At 38.4% G+C, this 11,042-nt stretch overlaps 1 pseudogene; it reads right to left on the bottom strand.

Moving 5' to 3' along the window:
* Positions 1-262: 262 nt before the first annotated feature.
* On the bottom strand, positions 263-8,965 carry LOC109394105 (multifunctional methyltransferase subunit TRM112-like protein pseudogene; annotated as a pseudogene).
* Between the last annotated feature and the right edge of the window lie 2,077 nt (positions 8,966-11,042).

Below are 11,042 nucleotides of genomic sequence, written 5' to 3'. Positions count from 1 at the left end.
ATCTGGAACACCTGTGGGTCTATTTATATTGACTATTTTTCTCTTGGGTGTCAGTGATTTGGTCTTATTTACTGGTATACCTGGTAATTTTTTTTTATTAAATTCTAGACATTGTGTTTAAAAAGTTTTAAGAGACTTCAGATGATATTTTCTTCCTTCAGAGAGTAATATCTTCTTCTTTTTCTTTTCTTTTCTTTCTAAGTGTTAATAAGAAAAAAATTATATATCCATATCTAGATCAAGAAAATGTGTGCTTGGTGTGTCATTGGGTCAAAGGTTGGGGATGCACATGATAAAGCCAGCAAACAGGATATACATAAACAAAGATACATATAATCTCAGAATGAAAAAATGGTTTCTGGCCTGGTGAATGAGTTTCCTCATCACCCAGCAGCATGTTAGGGATCCTGCAGCTGATGGAGACTAGACGTCCAGACTCGGGGCATTGCAGGCTGCCCCCCAACACATCTACCTCCTGCAGTATGTAGTGCATCTTCCTCAGAAATTTCTCATCACTCTCATACCCATGGATTCGCCCTTTGGGCACCTCTGCCAGATGCAAGGTATTGGCCACCTCCAGAAGTGCCACCCACTCCACCTTGGGCATCATACCTGCCACAAAGTCAGGGTTGAACTCCACAAGGTTGACGCAGATCTCGGTGGTCTGGGGGTGCACGGGGAAGCCATGGGGCCCCACCTCCTACACATGCAGCCTCAGCATGTTGTGGGTGAGTAGCTTCAGGTTGCCACAACGTGCTCCAGCCAGGCCAGAACTAAAAAGGGAATAAGTCTGCTTGCAAGCAGGTAGGGTATAGCAAGATCACCTGAATTCAGTGGAGGCTTTTCTATTTCTGGTTTGCTCTTATTCCTAAGACATGGGCTTTCTGGGGTCTCAACTGAATCCCTGGGTGCTTACCAGGACTTTATTCATGGCAGGCCCCAAACTCAAATTTTTGTCTTCCCAGCATTGTGAGGCTATATCATTCCAGGCTTAGATTTTTACTGTCTTAACAGCTTCTTTCTACTTGGTTTCTCTCGATCTGCCCCATGTGTCTTTTTCATATTCCAACATGTAGTTTGGAAATTATAAGATGACTCAAGGGGAAATTGAGGTTGAATGTCAGCTTTATCACTCTAAGGTTCTTTTTCTCCTGGACCTTAAGTCTCAAGTCTTGGTTTCTATGTAGCTTGAACTCTAAGTTTTGTCTGTCCAGACCAGTGAGACTGCTATAAGCTCTAGACCACTGTCCCCTGTCCCTCCCCGCCCCCTGCCCCACCACTCCCCGCTTCTATGCTCCATTTCGGGAATTGGTAAATGACTCAAGGAGAAAAAACAATATTAAATGCAGAGTTCACCACAAAGCATTTCCCCTTTTCGGGGATTTTGGCCCCTGGTCTTGGAAGCTTTGGTTATTTTCTGATGTCATCTAATAGCTGTTTGGGGTTGTTATCAGCTCTTATAGTTTTTTCTTAGTCAGAGAGCTAGTCTCATACAATCTACTCTGTCTTAACTGGATGTGTAAATCAACTTAAATTTTATATGTTTCTTAAATGTGTATAAACAGAAAACTAGATTCAAATTCTTGTATTTACAGACTTATACAAACAAAAACAAAAACAAATTAATAAATTTAAACCAATCTAACAAATTTGGTAAATAAATTTAACCAATTTAAAAACTGATTAAAAACAAAACCAATAAAATTAAAATTAGTTTTAATTTAGTATGTTGAATGGTTAAGATATGTGACTATCTCTTAATGTTAGGTTTTTAATTGTGTTGTGTGATGATTCAATTGTCGTACCTCTTTTCTCTATTCCAGCCACTAGATAACTTAAACTCCAATTTATACTGTGTGCAGTGACATTATTTGGTCTTCACTTTGCATAAACATTTATGCATAGATTCAAATATATTCTTTTCTCTTTGTCTCTAAGCAATTAAAATAGTGTTCTTTGGCATCGACACAATGGTAGAAATGAACACAAACCTAGGCACAGAAATGGCATGGCAGTCCTTGCATCTGGATGGTCATCTCCATATTTTAGGATGTACTTATGTTAATGTTCTTAGATAATCATTGAAATGAAAACACACATTTTAAAAATTATCTTTATTGAGGCTTTGAATTCTCTGTGAATATGGCAGTGGACTTCGGTTATTGAAACCGCTCAGCTATGGGTTCCAACTCTCCTACTCTCTTCTTCTCAGCCTTTTCACACCCACAAGTGAGACAGGTACCAGGCCCAGCTGATGGGCTCAGTGGGCAGAGAGCAAGGCTGACGGTACCTGCCAGTCTGGCTGCTTTCCACTGAGAGCCTGTGCTTTCAGAGAAGACAAGACACTGCCTGGAGATTCAGAGTTTTATTCTGGGATTTGTTACACAACAGCAGCAAGAAGCAGCAGGCAACCCTGCTCTTCCTTAGCTCATGGTCTCCTTTCTGGGCCTGGCTGACTGTGGGATTGCCACAAACCTATAACTAAGAGCATGGAGAAGCAGCGGGGAGGCCAAGAGGCCAAGGGAAAACAGAATGGGCTTAGATCTAGGTGTCCTTTTAAAAATGTTAACAAACGCACACACACACACACATACACACACACACACACACACACACAGAGCAAATTTTCCATAAGATGCCCATCATTGTGGGGTAGTGGAAAAGATATAGGACTTAAAAGTCAAAGAGACTTGAATTTAAATTTTAGCTCTGCCACCGACTTGTGTATAACCTTGTGTATAACTTTTCTGAACCTGTGCTTTTGAATTTGTAGAATGGAGATACTGACATCTGTTTTACCACATTATTAGGCAATTAAATGAGAAAAATATGTGGAAAGGGGCTTAACCTAGTGTCTGGCACACAGTAGGAACTTAGCCGTTGTTACTTTACTCCTCTGAGCAGACATGAAGCCTTTCCTTCCACTATCAAAGCGCAGAGTCTGCCATGTTTAGCAGCCCCTTTAAAGTGTAAATTGAAGATACCAGCGAGGGTGTAGAGCACGGGGGTGCAATACCAAAGGAGAGGCAGCAGGGACCAGTGGGCACAGGAAGTGGGTAGGGAATAAAGAAGAAAGGGGAGCCTGGGGATATCAGCGAGGTGGACTTCATCGTCAGAACAGCCCTGAAAGAGTTCGAAAGGAGACCCTTTTATACTCTTGCAGAAATGCCGCAGAGTGGGTATATACCTGGAGGTGAAGTGAGCTGAGGCAAGCCAGGTGTCAGCACCTGGACAGCTGAAAGAGCAAGGTGTGGCTGAGGAGCTAAGGTGGGCTCAAGCAGGAAGAGTCCAGTAAGGGGAGAGCTAGAAGAACAGGTGGTGCTCTTTGTCTGGTTTCTGAGACCTGGCCGCCAAGGGAGATGCTACAACCAATGGAGACAGGCCCTCTAAGAAAGCCTGGGAGCAGAGACCAGGCAAAGTTTCTCCCTGTCTTAATTACTGTTTGTCATTAGAGAACAGCAAATATGAAAATTAACCCAGGGGAAAAACCGATGCAGGCAAAACCACCCAAGGCTTGACTGTCACAATAGTGTTTTCAGAGTAAGAAAAGCTAATAGTACCTGTGGTATGATAGACCCTTAGGTACATTTACTATCTTGTTTTATTAGACAGGCTGAAAAAGGTAGAGTCACCAGAACAAGGCCACAGGTCGTTGATTTAAAGTGGGAAAAACTCCAAATTGTGAACGTAAGACAGGAATAAGGGCTCTTCTCCAAGGGGAGTGTGGGCTCCTGTATGAATGTATCAGGGTGGTGTTTCTGTCCTGTCAAAGCAAAAAGAAGACCTAGCACTGCGATTAGCTAGAATCACTTCTAGTATGTGCTTGTGGGGTGTGTGAAGGAAAAAGGGGAAGGATATTATGGGTGTGTCTGCCTAGTATTTAGCCCAGGACTAGGCACTGAAAAGTTTGATACATGCTTGTAGAAAAAAGAACGACAAAGAGAGAGAAAGAGCGAAAAGAAGTATCACTAAAATAACTAACATTTACATAGTGCTTACTATGTGCATGTTTTCCATATATTAACTTATTTAATTCTCCCATCATCTTATGATGTAGGGTTTTTATGATGATGATGATGATGATTATCATCCTATTTTAAAGATGGGAAAAACAAGTACAGAAAAATTAAGTAATCTGCCTAAAGTCTAGGATTGCCACTAAAATACAAGATGGCCAGTTAAGTTTACATTTCAGATAAATAATGAATAATTTTTTTGTGTAAGTATGTCCTAAATATTACATGGGAATATTTTTACTGAAAAATATTCAAATAATTGTTTATCTGAAATTCCAGTTATATTTGGCCTCCTTTACCCTCTTCTATCTTCCTCCCTCCCCCCTTACCCTCTGGTAACCACTATCCCTTTTACAATTGCAACGAAAAGAATAAAATACCTAGGGATAAACTTAACAAAGGCTGTGAAGGACCTATACACTGAAAACTATAAGATATTATTAAAAGAAATTGAAGAAGACACAAAGAAATGGAAAAATACTTTATGTTCATGGATTGGAAGAATCAACATAGTTAAAATGCCCATGTTATCCAAAGTAATATGAGTATATAGATTTAATGCAATCCCCATCGAAATCCCAATGATATTTTCTAAATAAATAGAATGAAAAATCATCAGATTTGTATGGAATCACAAAAGACCCTGAATAGCCAAAGCAATTCAGAGAGAGAGAGAAAAAAAAACAAACCAAAAAACCAAAGGGATCACACTCCCTGACTTCAAATTATACTACAAAGTGATAATAATCAAGACAGCATGGTATTGGCAGAAAAACAGACACGTAGACCAATGGAACAGAATTGAGAACCCAGAAATAAACCCACATATGTATGGGCAGGTAATTTTTGACAAAGTAGCCAAAAACATACAATGGAGAAAAGAAAGCCTCTTCAATAAATGGTGCTTGGAAAATTGGAAAGCCACGTGCAAAAGAGTGTATGGTGCTATCTGTCACCATATACCAATATTAACTCAAAATGGATTAAAGACCAAACTATAAGACCTGAAACAACAAATTGCATAGAGGAAAAATAGGTAATGAACTTATGGACCTTGGTCTTAGAGAGAATTTAATGAATTTGATCTCAAAGGCAAGAGAAGAAAAAGCAAAAATAAACAAATGGGACTACAGCAAAAAGAAACCATCAACAAAACAAAGAGGCAACCAACCGAATGGGAGAAGATATTTGCAAACAACACCTCCAATAGGGGCTAATATGCAAAATATAGAAGAACTCATACAACCCAACAACAACAAAACAAGCAATCTAATTTAAAACTGGGTGGAGGACCTGAACAGACACTTCTCTCATGAAGACATACAAATGGCCAACAGATATATGAAAAGATGCTCAACTTCAGTAGCTTTTAGGGAAATGCAAATCAAAATCACAATGAGATACCACCTCACACCTATTAGAATGACCATCATTAACAAGACAAGTAATAACAATTATTGGAGAGGATGTGGAGAAAAAGGAACACTCATACACTGCTGGTGGGAATGTTAATTGGTACAATCATGGAAAACAGCATGGAGTTTCCTCAAAAAATTAAGAATAGAATTACCATATAACCCAGCAACCCCTCTCCTGGGTGTCTATCCAAAAAAATCTGAAAACATTTATCTGTAAAGATATATGTACCCCTATGTTCATTGCAGCATTATTCACGGTGGCCAATACATGGAAACAACCAAAGTATTTGCTGATAGATGATTGGATAATTGGATAAAGAAGATGTGATATATATATATATATATATATATATATATATATATATATATATATATATATATATAAAATGGAATATTACTCGACCATAATAAAAGAAATACTGCCATTTTTGACAACATGGATGAATCTTGATATTATCATGCTAAGTGAAATCAGACAGAAAAGATCGAGAACCATATGCTTTCACTCATATGTGGGATATAAAACTGAAAGCAACAAAAGAACAAGACAAACAAACAATCAGAAACTCATAGACACAGCCAATAGTTTAGTGGGTGTGCTGTATTTTTATTTGCTAAATCCAGCAACCATACTAAAGTGACACAACTAACAAGTGGCATAGCAAGAATTAAAGTCCAGTCTTCATTCTTAACTATTACACAATGAATTTTAAATGCGACAAGTGTTATTTTTGGAGACATGTCTTTGACAACTTAATTTTTTTTTCTTTTGAGGCAGTTTTGTTCATTTATATTTTCTTAGACGATCACTCATTACATCTAGATTTTCAGAGTAGTTGTCATAGTGCATTATCTTAAAATTTTAGAATCTTAGTGTTTGTAATTATATATTTTTTGGCATTTCTGATGGATTTACTGTCTTTTCTCTTGTCAAAGACTCATTGTTTTAAACTTTCCATTGTTTTAAACTTTTTCCTCAGAACAAGTATTTGATTTTACAATTTATAACCACAGGATTTTGTTATCTATTTTAATAATTTCTGTTTTTATTTTCTTCTATCTCATTTAGTTTTCTTCTGTACTTGTTCTATTTTCTTAAATTGGATGTTTAGTTCATTATTTAAAAATTATCTCATTTCCTAACATTTTCTAAAGCTACACATTTTCTATTAAATATCACTCTTTGGCTGATTTCCATAAGGTCTTAATATGTAATCATCTCAATTTTTCCTAATTAAAATTTAAGTTTTGATTTCTTCTTTACTGTATTTCCCCATGTATAACACACACAATTTTTTGAAAATTTTGGGGTCTAAAAACTGGGTGCATCTTATACAGTGTTTGTAGATTTTTTTACTTGCATATCCCGCTTTTTCGCGCTTGTTGTCTTTGCCCTCATTGTTTTGCACTTGTTACCGGTATATTACTGTAGATTACGTTTTGCCACGTTCTGCCCAGAAATAGCTCAGAAAAGATTTTCGCACAGTGCTGAATTCAAGTTAAAAGTGATCCACTTTGCAAAAGTGAATGGAAATCGTGCTGCTGAACGTAAGTTTGGTCCTCCTCCAACTGAGAAAACAATCCGAGACTGGCTACGGGAAGAAGAAACCCACTGAAAACGCCATGGCAGAAGAAGGCCATGAGAGGCAATAAATGAAAACAATGATTCGTCATCAGACACAGATGAGGACAAGCTAATGGTTGGGGGTTTTGATAGTGATGAGGAATTGTATGAATTTTATGATGAATAAAATTTGAGTTCAAGAACTTTATGTAATACATTTTTTTTAAATTTCAGGCCCCCAAATTAAGATGCATCTTATACATGGGAGTGTCTTATACATGGGGAAATACGGTAATTCACAGATGATTTAGAAACAATTCTTCAAGTGGATTTTTTTTGTTTACTTTTTATGGACAAAGTTTTTTTTTGATATTTTTTAGTTTTATTGTATGATTTCTATTTGTTTTGAAAATAGCTGACATCGTCTTGTTCCCTAATACATAAAGTTCTAAGGGTGTTTGAAAAGAATGTACATTTTCTATTTGTTGAGTATGAATTTCCCTGTCTGTGTTTGTTGTCATTGTTATTTATTTTTCAAGTCCTCTTTAGTTTTATTTCATATTTACCTACTAGATTTTATAAGTTCTGAGAGAAGTGTGTTTAGACATAGTGTGTTGCTTAATATGATGTGGATTTGCCTGTCTTATTCCAGGAAGTCATCGCTTTATATATTTTAAAATTATGTTATCAGCTCATTAAAGCTTTTTTACTGGTAGAACATCTTTGTGGATTTTACCTTTTATTCTTATAAAATATCTATGTTGTTTGACAGTACTTTTAGCTTCAAAATCTACTTTATGTGATAGAAATACTGCCATTTCTATTTTCAATTTGTTTACATTTGCCACCCCTCTTTTCAGTCTTTATGTTTTTTAGGTATATGCACACAGCACAAAATTGGAGTTTTCTTTTTTTTACCTCATCTTAGAGTCTTTGCTATTTTTTTAAACAGCTTTATCGAAGTATAATTATGTATGATAAACTGTACATATTTAAAGTGCACAATTGCACACCCATGAAATCACCACCACATATTTTTAATGACTGCTTAACAATTTTTTCACTATCATTTTTAATAGGGACACTAAATACAGGGGCCATCATTGAGCTAAAAGACACATTTGGGTTTATTTTGTCTTATTTTGTGCTTCCTGTACTATTATATATTATTTGTTTCTGTTTTTTCCATAGCCAATTTTTACTGCATTATTAGAGTTTTTATGTTTAGTCACTGTTTTAGCCCCTGGTTATTTGGAAGCTTTTCTAGATGTTTCTATTTTTTAGTGGGTATACATATATTTTGAAGAGAATGTTCAAGTCCTTATTTCTCTACCAACACACTGAATGTCCCAATTTCCCAAAAGGAGAATTTTTAGTATAGTTTTATTCAACTCAATTTCAGCCACAAACCCAACACCAAAATGAAGCTGTTAGTATGTGTTTACTTCTTCACTCCCTCTGTCCCTTCCCCATCAACTCTCGGGTTTTGTTAGAATACTTTGGAATTTTGACTCCCAGCTTTTATTTTATTTTATTTTTTTTACTTTTATATCTTTTAATCCCTTATATTACAGGTCGAAATCCCCTTACATTCATCTATTCTGATGTAGCCATGACTGTCACCTGCCCAGTCCTCCTAATTGCTGTCCTTACCCCTTTGTCCTATCCTTCACTCATTGATGCTTCTGACACCTGCCTCACTATTTCCCCTTCTCCACTCCTGTTATCATATTGGGAGCTTCATCACCCATGTGGGTGACTTAGCCAACATTCTCTGAGTCCCATCCCCTCCTCTCTTCCAGTGGGGTTTTCTCTGACATCACACAGGTGCCCATTCCCTAGGTTGTGTCATCATCAATAACTGAACTCTGTAAACCATTGTGATGTCATCCCTTTCACCATCCCCTCAGCTCCCTTGCTCTTGTTCAGCTGCTCTCCAATTTGACTCACCACTCTTCACTCTCCATGACCCTTTCACATCCTCCTTTCCCTCCTCATCCAGCCTGGATCCCATGATCCAGCCCTCTAGCCTCCCTTGCAAATCCTTTTAACTCACTACCGCCTTGCTCCTTGTAGTGAATTGAATAGTGCCCCACCTCAAAGATGAGCTCACTTGGGATCTGTATATGTGACCTTATTTGGTAAAAGGGATCTTTGCAGATGGAATTAAGTTAAGGATTTTGAGATGAGATCTTCTTGGATTAGGGTAGGCTTTAAATCCAATGACAAGTGCTTATAAGAGAAGGGGAAATAAACACAGAAACACAGAGACATGAAAGTGTAAATGGAGTGATGTGTCTGTTAATACAAGCCAAGGAATGCCAAGGATTGCCAGCAGCCACCAGCAGCAGCTAGGAGAGAGGCATAGAGTGGGTTCTTCTTCAGAGCCTCCAGAAGGATCCAACCCTGCTGTCTCTTGACTTCAGACTTCTGGCCTCTGGAACTATGAGGGAATAAATTTGTTATGTTAAGAAATCAGTATGTTACGGCAGTCCCGGGAAATGATACATTCATGCTTAAGTTCTTGACTGGAAAAGCCCTGAACTATTTAAAACCGAGACTACCTGCTTAGTCCTTCCTTATACCCACGGAGCCGAACAATGCCGGGAAAATCTCACCAAGCTCCTGGGAACCCACACTTTCCATGCTTTTCTCCTATTTCCAATGGCAATTCTTCTCAGTCCCCATTGTGGCTCTTGTCCACCAACCAGAACCCTAAATTCAGCAGAGTCCTGGGGCTCTGCCCCCAGTCTTTTCTAATAACACTCTCCACTGAAAGATCCCAGTTACAGGCTTCAGAAACATATATTCACTGATGCTTCTCATTGTTCTTTCTTCAACTGTAATTTACTGGTTGAAACTCCAGATTCATATATCTAACATCTTCCTACTAGACATCTCAGATTTAACAGGAACAAACAGAAATCTCGATTTCCCATTCCCCAAAATTGCTTCCTATTGCAGTTATCCACATCTCAGTAAATGTCCTCAAACTCATGAGCCATCCTTTATTCATCTCTTTCCCACATATCCCATAGCCAAAACATCAACTCTTGCATTCTAGAGTTCCACTGCCAGCCCCAGTGCCCTCGCTCCAAGACTGTGGCAATGGCCTCTTGATTGGCAGGACCGCCCCTAGATACTAGAATATAAATCTGATTGTGTCACTTCCTTCCTGAACTTCTTTCCCCTCTCATTCCCATTAGACTCCCAGCCCTTCTCATTATACTTGGAGAGAAATTCAAACTCTGTGCTATGGTCCCTCAAGACCCTGCTACCTATGATGGTCAGGGTGTACTAACTGCTGTAACAGATTTACCCAATACCCAACAATGGCTCAAACAGCATAAATGGTTGTTTCTGGTTCACATAACAGCACTGAGATAGGTGAATAGGTTGGTAAGTTGTTTTTCTATGCACAATCATTCAGAGGTACAGACTGACATCATCTCCAATGTGTGGCTATCTTTCACACTCACCCTGGGAGTCATTTTCCTTCTAAGTAGCTGGAAAGGGAAAATGAGCAGGGAGGAGTGCACTGGGTGATTTTTATGGGGCAGAATTGAATACCTCTTCTGTTCACGTTGCATTGGCTGGAACTCTCATGGCCACACCCTCTTTCCAGGGAGGCTGGGAAATTCGTCTAGCAATGTGCCCTGGAATAAGAAGAACCTAGATTTCAATGAGTTGATACTAGTCTTTACCACACTGCCTCTCTGATCTTATCTTCCTCCAATTCTGCCAAAGTTCTCTACACCCAGCCATGTGGTTTTCTCCCTGAATGAGTAGAACACACCAAACTTCCTTCCTTCTCAGAGACTGTTTCTTCTGCTCAGAAATCTCTTCAATAACTATGCAAGGTTGCTCCCTCCTTACAACCAGATCTCAATTCGAATGCCATTCCCAACTCTACCAAAGCAGCACTAGCTTATCAGTCCCTCTTTTCTTCATTACCCCACTTAATCATCTTCATAGCACTTAGTAGGAGCTTCTGGAGGGCAGGGGCTCTGTCCTGTTCACCGCTCTATCCTGGAAGAAAACACA

Source organism: Hipposideros armiger, unplaced genomic scaffold, assembly GCF_001890085.2.
Source record: "Hipposideros armiger isolate ML-2016 unplaced genomic scaffold, ASM189008v1 scaffold_410, whole genome shotgun sequence".
NCBI lineage: Eukaryota > Metazoa > Chordata > Mammalia > Chiroptera > Hipposideridae > Hipposideros > Hipposideros armiger.
Note: the sequence above shows the minus strand (reverse complement) of the source record. Positions and strands in the feature narration are given on the sequence as shown.